The sequence below is a fragment of the Pseudophryne corroboree genome, unplaced genomic scaffold, assembly GCF_028390025.1.
Source record: "Pseudophryne corroboree isolate aPseCor3 unplaced genomic scaffold, aPseCor3.hap2 scaffold_1686, whole genome shotgun sequence".
In the NCBI taxonomy this organism is placed as follows: Eukaryota; Metazoa; Chordata; class Amphibia; order Anura; family Myobatrachidae; genus Pseudophryne; species Pseudophryne corroboree.
Genome location: NW_026968322.1, coordinates 8,110 through 17,114, shown reverse-complemented (window position 1 = coordinate 17,114; position 9,005 = coordinate 8,110). Strand labels below are relative to the sequence as shown.

General features: G+C 50.1%; 15 non-coding genes and 1 pseudogene across 15 annotated transcripts; all 16 read left to right on the top strand.

Annotated features, from left to right (window-relative positions):
• Window positions 1-214: 214 nt before the first annotated feature.
• Window positions 215-378, top strand: LOC135001959 (U1 spliceosomal RNA). Its single transcript, XR_010203264.1, has one exon. It is a non-coding gene; the product is annotated as a U1 spliceosomal RNA (small nuclear RNA).
• Window positions 379-530: 152 nt separating this feature from the next.
• LOC135001972 (U1 spliceosomal RNA) lies at window positions 531-672 on the top strand (annotated as a pseudogene).
• A 693-nt stretch (window positions 673-1,365) lies between these two features.
• On the top strand, window positions 1,366-1,529 carry LOC135001958 (U1 spliceosomal RNA). The gene has a single exon (XR_010203263.1). It is a non-coding gene; the product is annotated as a U1 spliceosomal RNA (small nuclear RNA).
• A 152-nt stretch (window positions 1,530-1,681) lies between these two features.
• LOC135001970 (U1 spliceosomal RNA) lies at window positions 1,682-1,844 on the top strand. Its single transcript, XR_010203274.1, has one exon. It is a non-coding gene; the product is annotated as a U1 spliceosomal RNA (small nuclear RNA).
• Window positions 1,845-2,515: 671 nt separating this feature from the next.
• Window positions 2,516-2,679, top strand: LOC135001957 (U1 spliceosomal RNA). Its single transcript, XR_010203262.1, has one exon. It is a non-coding gene; the product is annotated as a U1 spliceosomal RNA (small nuclear RNA).
• A 152-nt stretch (window positions 2,680-2,831) lies between these two features.
• Window positions 2,832-2,994, top strand: LOC135001973 (U1 spliceosomal RNA). Its single transcript, XR_010203276.1, has one exon. It is a non-coding gene; the product is annotated as a U1 spliceosomal RNA (small nuclear RNA).
• Window positions 2,995-3,665: 671 nt separating this feature from the next.
• Window positions 3,666-3,829, top strand: LOC135001956 (U1 spliceosomal RNA). Its single transcript, XR_010203261.1, has one exon. It is a non-coding gene; the product is annotated as a U1 spliceosomal RNA (small nuclear RNA).
• A 152-nt stretch (window positions 3,830-3,981) lies between these two features.
• On the top strand, window positions 3,982-4,144 carry LOC135001966 (U1 spliceosomal RNA). The gene has a single exon (XR_010203271.1). It is a non-coding gene; the product is annotated as a U1 spliceosomal RNA (small nuclear RNA).
• Window positions 4,145-4,815: 671 nt separating this feature from the next.
• LOC135001964 (U1 spliceosomal RNA) lies at window positions 4,816-4,979 on the top strand. The gene has a single exon (XR_010203269.1). It is a non-coding gene; the product is annotated as a U1 spliceosomal RNA (small nuclear RNA).
• A 152-nt stretch (window positions 4,980-5,131) lies between these two features.
• Window positions 5,132-5,294, top strand: LOC135001971 (U1 spliceosomal RNA). The gene has a single exon (XR_010203275.1). It is a non-coding gene; the product is annotated as a U1 spliceosomal RNA (small nuclear RNA).
• Window positions 5,295-5,965: 671 nt separating this feature from the next.
• LOC135001961 (U1 spliceosomal RNA) lies at window positions 5,966-6,129 on the top strand. The gene has a single exon (XR_010203266.1). It is a non-coding gene; the product is annotated as a U1 spliceosomal RNA (small nuclear RNA).
• Window positions 6,130-6,281: 152 nt separating this feature from the next.
• Window positions 6,282-6,444, top strand: LOC135001965 (U1 spliceosomal RNA). Its single transcript, XR_010203270.1, has one exon. It is a non-coding gene; the product is annotated as a U1 spliceosomal RNA (small nuclear RNA).
• A 671-nt stretch (window positions 6,445-7,115) lies between these two features.
• On the top strand, window positions 7,116-7,279 carry LOC135001963 (U1 spliceosomal RNA). The gene has a single exon (XR_010203268.1). It is a non-coding gene; the product is annotated as a U1 spliceosomal RNA (small nuclear RNA).
• A 152-nt stretch (window positions 7,280-7,431) lies between these two features.
• On the top strand, window positions 7,432-7,594 carry LOC135001967 (U1 spliceosomal RNA). The gene has a single exon (XR_010203272.1). It is a non-coding gene; the product is annotated as a U1 spliceosomal RNA (small nuclear RNA).
• Window positions 7,595-8,265: 671 nt separating this feature from the next.
• Window positions 8,266-8,429, top strand: LOC135001960 (U1 spliceosomal RNA). The gene has a single exon (XR_010203265.1). It is a non-coding gene; the product is annotated as a U1 spliceosomal RNA (small nuclear RNA).
• Window positions 8,430-8,581: 152 nt separating this feature from the next.
• On the top strand, window positions 8,582-8,744 carry LOC135001969 (U1 spliceosomal RNA). The gene has a single exon (XR_010203273.1). It is a non-coding gene; the product is annotated as a U1 spliceosomal RNA (small nuclear RNA).
• Window positions 8,745-9,005: the final 261 nt, after the last annotated feature.

Sequence of the window (9,005 nt, the reverse complement as noted above, 5' to 3'; positions counted from 1 at the left end):
AGGAATGCTTGTACTAGTTGTTGCATTTGGTTTGTTGTTTGGGGGTGCTTCAGTATTAGGCAGCCTTCTGCCCTCCCATGTTCATCTGAAAATATGTGTTCTCCCTGCAGTTGTTGTCCCCAGATGAGAGTTCCCTTGTGCTGCCTCAGTTGAATCTCCTTTACTTGACAGAGATGTGCCTGAGCAGCGGCCCTCCCCAGCCCTATCCCAAATCATACTTATTTTGCATAGGAGATACCATGGTCATGAAGATTGTTCTCCCAGGGTGAGGTTCATTCATTGCATTCTGGGTATGCTGACCCCTGTGATTTCCCCAAATGTGGGAAACTCGACTGCATTATTTGTGGTAGTGGGGGACTGTGTTTGTGCTTTTCTCTGGTCAGCTCTCGTAAAAGTCAGATTTCTTTGCCTCAGATCTTCCTCTAGCCTTGTTCTTCTTTTGAGAGTTCTCTTGTGCTGTCTCAGTTGGATCTCCTTCACTTGACAGGGGGGTGCCCGAGCAGCGACCCTCCCCAGCTCTAGCCCAACTCCTACTTACCTGCCAAGTGAGATACTATGATCATGAAGGTGCTTCTCCCAGGGCAAGGCTTACCCATTGCACTCTGGGTGTGTTGCTCCTGCGATTTCCCCAAATGTGGGACACTTGACTGCATAATTTGTGTTTCCCCTGGTCGGCTCTGAGATAATTCAGATCTCTTTGTCTCAGGTCTCTCTCCAGCCTAGTTTGCTCTCTGTTTCCACTTCTCTTTTCTTGAGCCGCTCCCTTCTATGCCCTTGCGCACTATCCTGACTTTTCCCGTCTGCTTACTTTGTGCATTCCAACGCACAATGCGAACTACAGGTAGTGCTGCAGGGCCCACACCCTTTTACTTGCCTTACAGAGGAGCTCTGGAGCTGTTACAGTGCCCAAGCTGCTGCAAGAAATCAGCTTGAATGCTTAAGGGGCTGGGGCATAGCACTCATGAGCCCCACACCGAAGGAGGGTGGAGGTGTTTAATGCGAACTAGGGGTCATCCAAGCGCCGCAAAAGGCCGCCATGCCCTGCACACCCCTTTTCTCTTTTCATATGCAGACGAGGGTTGAAGCCAACTTTGACCCACTGCTTGGATGACATCACCATATGCAAATCCATCTGCTGCAGGCCTTCCCCCAGGAATGCTTGTACTAGTTGTTGCATTTGGTTTGTTGTTTGGGGGTGCTTCAGTATTAGGCAGCCTTCTGCCCTCCCATGTTCATCTGAAAATATGTGTTCTCCCTGCAGTTGTTGTCCCCAGATGAGAGTTCCCTTGTGCTGCCTCAGTTGAATCTCCTTTACTTGACAGAGATGTTCCTGAGCAGCGGCCCTCCCCAGCCCTATCCCAAATCATACTTATTTTGCATAGGAGATACCATGGTCATGAAGATTGTTCTCCCAGGGTGAGGTTCATTCATTGCATTCTGGGTATGCTGACCCCTGTGATTTCCCCAAATGTGGGAAACTCGACTGCATTATTTGTGGTAGTGGGGGACTGTGTTTGTGCTTTCCTCTGGTCAGCTCTGGTAAAAGTCAGATTTCTTTGTCTCAGATCTTCCTCTAGCCTTGTTCTTCTTTCGAGAGTTCCCTTGCGCTGCCTCAGTTGGATCTCCTTCACTTGACATGGGGGTGCCCGAGCAGCGACCCTCCCCAGCTCTAGCCCAACTCCTACTTACATGCCAGGTGAGATACTATGATCATGAAGGTGCTTCTCCCAGGGCAAGGCTCACCCATTGCACTCTGGGTGTGCTGCTCCTGCGATTTCCCCAAATGTGGGAAACATGACTGCATAATTTTTGTTTCCCTTGGTCGACTCTTGTATAATTCAGATCTCTTTGTCTCAGGTCTCTCTCCAGCCTAGTTTGCTGTCTGTTTCCACTTCTCTTTTCTTGAGCCGCTCCCTTCTATGCCCTTGCGCATTATCCTGACTTTTCCCGTCTGCTTACTTTGTGCCTTCCAATGCACAATGCAAACTACAGGTAGTGCTGCAGGGCCCACACCCTTTTACTTGCCTTACAAAGCAGCTCTGGAGCTGTTACAGTGCCCAGCTGCTGCAAGAAATCAGCTTGAATGCTTAAGGGGCTGGGGCATAGCCAACATGAGCCCCACACCGAAGGAGGGTGGGGGTGTTTAATGCAAACTAAGGGTCATCCAAGCGCCGCAAAAGGCCGCCATGCCCTGCATACCCCTTTTCTCTTTTCATATGCAGATGAGGGTTCCAGCCAACTTTGGCCCACTGCTTGGATGACATCACTGTATGCAAATGCGTCTTCTGCAGACCTTCCCCCAGGAATGCTTGTACTAGTTGTTGCATTTGGTTTGTTGTTTGGGGGTGCTTCAGTATTAGGCAGCCTTCTGCCCTCCCATGTTCATCTGAAAATATGTGTTCTCCCTGCAGTTGTTGTCCCCAGATGAGAGTTCCCTTGTGCTGCCTCAGTTGAATCTCCTTTACTTGACAGAGATGTGCCTGAGCAGCGGCCCTCCCCAGCCCTATCCCAAATCATACTTATTTTGCATAGGAGATACCATGGTCATGAAGATTGTTCTCCCAGGGTGAGGTTCATTCATTGCATTCTGGGTATGCTGACCCCTGTGATTTCCCCAAATGTGGGAAACTCGACTGCATTATTTGTGGTAGTGGGGGACTGTGTTTGTGCTTTCCTCTGGTCAGCTCTGGTAAAAGTCAGATTTCTTTGTCTCAGATATTCCTCTAGCCTTGTTCTTCTTTTGAGAGTTCTCTTGTGCTGTCTCAGTTGGATCTCCTTCACTTGACAGGGGGGTGCCCGAGCAGCGACCCTCCCCAGTTCTAGCCCAACTCCTACTTACCTGCCAGGTTAAATACTATGATCTTGAAGGTGCTTCTCCCATGGCAAGGCTCACCCATTGCTCTCTGGGTGTGTTGCTCCTGCGATTTCCCCAAATGTGGGACACTTGACTGCATAATTTGTGTTTCCCCTGGTCGGCTCTCGTATAATTCAGATCTCTTTGTCTCAGGTCTCTCTCCAGCCTAGTTTGCTGTCTGTTTCCACTTCTCTTTTCTTGAGCCGCTACCTTCTATGCCCTTGCGCACTATCCTGACTTCTCCCGTCTGCTTACTTTGTGCATTCCAACGCACAATGCGAACTACAGGTAGTGCTGCAGGGCCCACACCCTTTTACTTGCCTTACAGAGCAGCTCTGGAGCTGTTACAGTGCCCAGCTGCTGCAAGAAATCAGCTTGAATGCTTAAGGGGCTGGGGCATAGCCAACATGAGCCCCACACCGAAGGAGGGTGGAGGTGTTTAATGCGAACTAGGGGTCATCCAAGCGCCGCAAAAGGCCGCCATGCCCTGCACGCCCCTTTTCTCTTTTCATATGCAGACGAGGGTTGAAGCCAACTTTGACCCACTGCTTGGATGACAGAACCATATGCAAATCCATCTGCTGCAGGCCTTCCCCCAGGAATGCTTGCACTAGTTGTTGCATTTGGTTTGTTGTTTGGGGGTGCTTCAGTATTAGGCAGCCTTCTGCCCTCCCATGTTCATCTGAAAATATGTGTTCTCCCTGCAGTTGTTGTCCCCAGATGAGAGTTCCCTTGTGCTGCCTCAGTTGAATCTCCTTTACTTGACAGAGATGTGCCTGAGCAGCGGCCCTCCCCAGCCCTATCCCAAATCATACTTATTTTGCATAGGAGATACCATGGTCATGAAGATTGTTCTCCCAGGGTGAGGTTCATTCATTGCATTCTGGGTATGCTGACCCCTGTGATTTCCCCAAATGTGGGAAACTCGACTGCATTATTTGTGGTAGTGGGGGACTGTGTTTGTGCTTTCCTCTGGTCAGCTCTGGTAAAAGTCAGATTTCTTTGTCTCAGATCTTCCTCTAGCCTTGTTCTTCTTTCGAGAGTTCCCTTGCGCTGCCTCAGTTGGATCTCCTTCACTTGACAGGGGGGTGCCCGAGCAGTGACCCTCCCCAGCTCTAGCCCAACTCCTACTTACCTGCCAGGTGAGATACTATGATCATGAAGGTGCTTCTCCCAGGGCAAAGCTCACCCATTGCACTCTGGGTGTGCTGCTCCTGCGATTTCCCCAAATGTGGGAAACTTGACTGCATAATTTTTGTTTCCCTTGGTCGGCTCTCGTATAATTCAGATCTCTTTGTCTCAGGTCTCTCTCCAGCCTAGTTTGCTGTCTGTTTCCACTTCTCTTTTCTTGAGCCGCTCCCTTCTATGCCCTTGCGCACTATCCTGACGTCTCCCGTCTGCTTACTTTGTGCCTTCCAATGCACAATGCAAACTACAGGTAGTGCTGCAGGGCCCACACCCTTTTACTTGCCTTACAAAGCAGCTCTGGAGCTGTTACAGTGCCCAGCTGCTGCAAGAAATCAGCTTGAATGCTTAAGGGGCTGGGGCATAGCCAACATGAGCCCCACACCGAAGGAGGGTGGAGGTGTTTAATGCGAACTAGGGGTCATCCAAGCGCCGCAAAAGGCCGCCATGCCCTGCACGCCCCTTTTCTCTTTTCATATGCAGACGAGGGTTGAAGCCAACTTTGACCCACTGCTTGGATGACATCACCATATGCAAATCCATCTGCTGCAGGCCCTCCCCCAGGAATGCTTGCACTAGTTGTTGCATTTGGTTTGTTGTTTGGGGGTGCTTCAGTATTACGCAGCCTTCTGCCCTCCCATGTTCATCTGAAAATATGTGTTCTCCCTGCAGTTGTTGTCCCCAGATGAGAGTTCCCTTGTGCTGCCTCAGTTGAATCTCCTTTACTTGACAGAGATGTGCCTGAGCAGCGGCCCTCCCCAGCCCTATCCCAAATCATACTTATTTTGCATAATAGATACCATGGTCATGAAGATTGTTCTCCCAGGGTGAGGTTCATTCATTGCATTCTGGGTATGCTGACCCCTGTGATTTCCCCAAATGTGGGAAACTCGACTGCATTATTTGTGGTAGTGGGGGACTGTGTTTGTGCTTTTCTCTGGTCAGCTCTGGTAAAAGTCAGATTTCTTTGCCTCAGATCTTCCTCTAGCCTTGTTCTTCTTTTGAGAGTTCTCTTGTGCTGTCTCAGTTGGATCTCCTTCACTTGACAGGGGGGTGCCCGAGCAGCGACCCTCCCCAGCTCTAGCCCAACTCCTACTTACCTGCCAAGTGAGATACTATGATCATGAAGGTGCTTCTCCCAGGGCAAGGCTTACCCATTGCACTCTGGGTGTGTTGCTCCTGCGATTTCCCCAAATGTGGGACACTTGACTGCATAATTTGTGTTTCCCCTGGTCGGCTCTCGTATAATTCAGATCTCTTTGTCTCAGGTCTCTCTCCAGCCTAGTTTGCTGTCTGTTTCCACTTCTCTTTTCTTGAGCCGCTCCCTTCTATGCCCTTGCGCACTATCCTGACTTCTCCCGTCTGCTTACTTTGTGCATTCCAACGCACAATGCGAACTACAGGTAGTGCTGCAGGGCCCACACCCTTTTACTTGCCTTACAGAGCAGCTCTGGAGCTGTTACAGTGCCCAGCTGCTGCAAGAAATCAGCTTGAATGCTTAAGGGGCTGGGGCATAGCCAACATGAGCCCCACACCGAAGGAGGGTGGAGGTGTTTAATGCGAACTAGGGGTCATCCAAGCGCCGCAAAAGGCCGCCATGCCCTGCACGCCCCTTTTCTCTTTTCATATGCAGACGAGGGTTGAAGCCAACTTTGACCCACTGCTTGGATGACAGAACCATATGCAAATCCATCTGCTGCAGGCCTTCCCCCAGGAATGCTTGCACTAGTTGTTGCATTTGGTTTGTTGTTTGGGGGTGCTTCAGTATTAGGCAGCCTTCTGCCCTCCCATGTTCATCTGAAAATATGTGTTCTCACTGCAGTTGTTGTCCCCAGATGAGAGTTCCCTTGTGCTGCCTCAGTTGAATCTCCTTTACTTGACAGAGATGTGCCTGAGCAGCGGCCCTCCCCAGCCCTATCCCAAATCATACTTATTTTGCATAGGAGATACCATGGTCATGAAGATTGTTCTCCCAGGGTGAGGTTCATTCATTGCATTCTATGTATGCTGACCCCTGTGATTTCCCCAAATGTGGGAAACTCGACTGCATTATTTGTGGTAGTGGGGGACTGTGTTTGTGCTTTCCTCTGGTCAGCTCTGGTAAAAGTCAGATTTCTTTGTCTCAGATCTTCCTCTAGCCTTGTTCTTCTTTCGAGCGTTCCCTTGCGCTGCCTCAGTTGGATCTCCTTCACTTGACAGGGGGGTGCCCGAGCAGCGACCCTCCCCAGCTCTAGCCCAACTCCTACTTACCTGCCAGGTGAGATACTATGATCATGAAGGTGCTTCTCCCAGGGCAAGGCTCACCCATTGCACTCTGGGTGTGCTGCTCCTGCGATTTACCCAAATGTGGGAAACTTGACTGCATAATTTTTGTTTCCCTTGGTCGGCTCTCGTATAATTCAGATCTCTTTGTCTCAGGTCTCTCACCAGCCTAGTTTGCTGTCTGTTTCCACTTCTCTTTTCTTGAGCCGCTCCCTTCTATGCCCTTGCGCACTATCCTGACTTCTCCCGTCTGCTTACTTTGTGCCTTCCAATGCACAATGCAAACTACAGGTAGTCCTGCAGGGCCCACACCCTTTTACTTGCCTTACAAAGCAGCTCTGGAGCTGTTACAGTGCCCAGCTGCTGCAAGAAATCAGCTTGAATGCTTAAGGGGCTGGGGCATAGCCAACATGAGCCCCACACCGAAGGAGGGTGGAGGTGTTTAATACGAACTAGGGGTCATCCAAGCGCCGCAAAAGGCCGCCATGCCCTGCACGCCCCTTTTCTCTTTTCATATGCAGACGAGGGTTGAAGCCAACTTTGACCCACTGCTTGGATGACATAACCATATGCAAATCAATCTGCTGCAGGCCTTCCCCCAGGAATGCTTGCACTAGTTGTTGCATTTGGTTTGTTGTTTGGGGGTGCTTCAGTATTAGGCAGCCTTCTGCCCTCCCATGTTCATCTGAAAATATGTGTTCTCCCTGCAGTTGTTGTCCCCAGATGAGAGTTCCCTTGTGCTGCCTCAGTTGAATCTCCTTTACTTGACAGAGATGTGCCTGAGCAGCGGCCCTCCCCAGCCCTATCCCAAATCATACTTATTTTGCATAGGAGATACCATGGTCATGAAGATTGTTCTCCCAGGGTGAGGTTCATTCATTGCATTCTAGGTATGCTGACCCCTGTGATTTCCCCAAATGTGGGAAACTTGACTGCATTATTTGTGGTAGTGGGGAACTGTGTTTGTGCTTTCCTCTGGTCAGCTCTGGTAAAAGTCAGATTTCTTTGTCTCATTTCTTCCTCTAGCCTTGTTCTTCTTTCGAGAGTTCCTTTGTGCTGCCTCAGTTGGATCTCCTTCACTTGACAGGGGGGTGCTTGAGCAGCGACCCTCCCCAGCTCTAGCCCAACTCCTACTTACCTGCCAGGTGAGATACTATGATCATGAATGTGCTTCTCCCAGGGCAAGGCTCACCCATTGCACTCTGGGTGTGCTGCTCCTGCGATTTCCCCAAATGTGGGACACTTGACTGCATAATTTGTGTTTCCCCTGGTCGGCTCTCGTATAATTCAGATCTCTTTTTCTCAGGTTTCTCTCCAGCCTAGTTTGCTGTCTGTTTCCACTTCTCTTTTCTTGAGCCGCTCCCTTCTATGCCCTTGCGCACTATCCTGACTTCTCCCGTCTGCTTACTTTGTGCCTTCCAACACACAATGCGAACTACAGGTAGTGCTGCAGGGCCCACACCCTTTTACTTGCCTTACAGAGCAGCTCTGGAGCTGTTACAGTGCCAAGCTGCTGCAAGAAATCAGCTTGAATGCTTCAGGGGCAGGGGCATTGCCAACATGAGCCCCACACCAAAGGAGGGTGGGGGTATTTAATGCGAACTAAGGGTCATCCAAGCGCCGCAAAAGGCCGCCATGCCCTGCATACCCCTTTTCTCTTTTCATATGCAGATGAGGGTTCCAGCCAACTTTGTCCCACTGCTTGGATGACATCACTGTATGCAAATGCGTCTTCTGCAAACCTTCCCCCAGGAATGCTTGTACAAGTTGTTGCATTTGGTTTGTTGTTTGGGGGTGCTTTAGTATTAGGCAGCCTTCTGCCCTCCCATGTTCATCTGAAAATATGTGTTCTCCCAGCAGTTGTTGTCCCCAGATGAGAGTTCCCTTGTGCTGCCTCAGTTGAATCTCCTTTACTTGACAGAGATATGCCTGAGCAGCGGCCCTCCCCAGCCCTATCCCAAATCATACTTATTTTGCATAGGAGATACCATGGTCATGAAGATTCTTCTCCCAGGGTGAGGTTCATTCATTGCATTCTGGGTATGCTGACCCCTGTGATTTCCCCAAATGTGGGAAACTCGACTGCATTATTTGTGGTAGTGGGGGACTGTGTTTGTGCTTTCCTCTGGTCAGCTCTGGTAAAAGTCAGATTTCTTTGTCTCAGATCTTCCTCTAGCCTTGTTCTTCTTTCGAGAGTTCCCTTGCGCTGCCTCAGTTGGATCTCCTTCACTTGACAGGGGGGTGCCCGAGCAGCGACCCTCCCCAGCTCTAGCCCAACTCCTACTTACCTGCCAGGTGAGATACTATGATCAGGAAGGTGCTTCTCCCAGGGCAAGGCTCACCCATTGCACTCTGGGTGTGCTGCTACTGCGATTTCCCCAAATGTGGGACACTTGACTGCATAATTTGTGTTTCCACTGGTCGGCTTTCATATAATTCAGATCTCTTTGTCTCAGGTCTCTCTCCAGCCTAGTTTGCTGTCTGTTTCCACTTCTTTTTTTTTGAGCCCCTCCCTTCTATACCCTTGTGCACTATCCTGACTTCTCCTCCTGTCTGCTTACTTTGTGCCTTCCAACGCACAATGCGAACTACAGGTAGTGCTGCAGGGCCCACACCCTTTTACTTGCCTTACAGAGCAGCTCTGGAGCTGTTACAGTGCCAAGCTGCTGCAAGAAATCAGCTTGAATGCTTCAGGGGCTGGGGC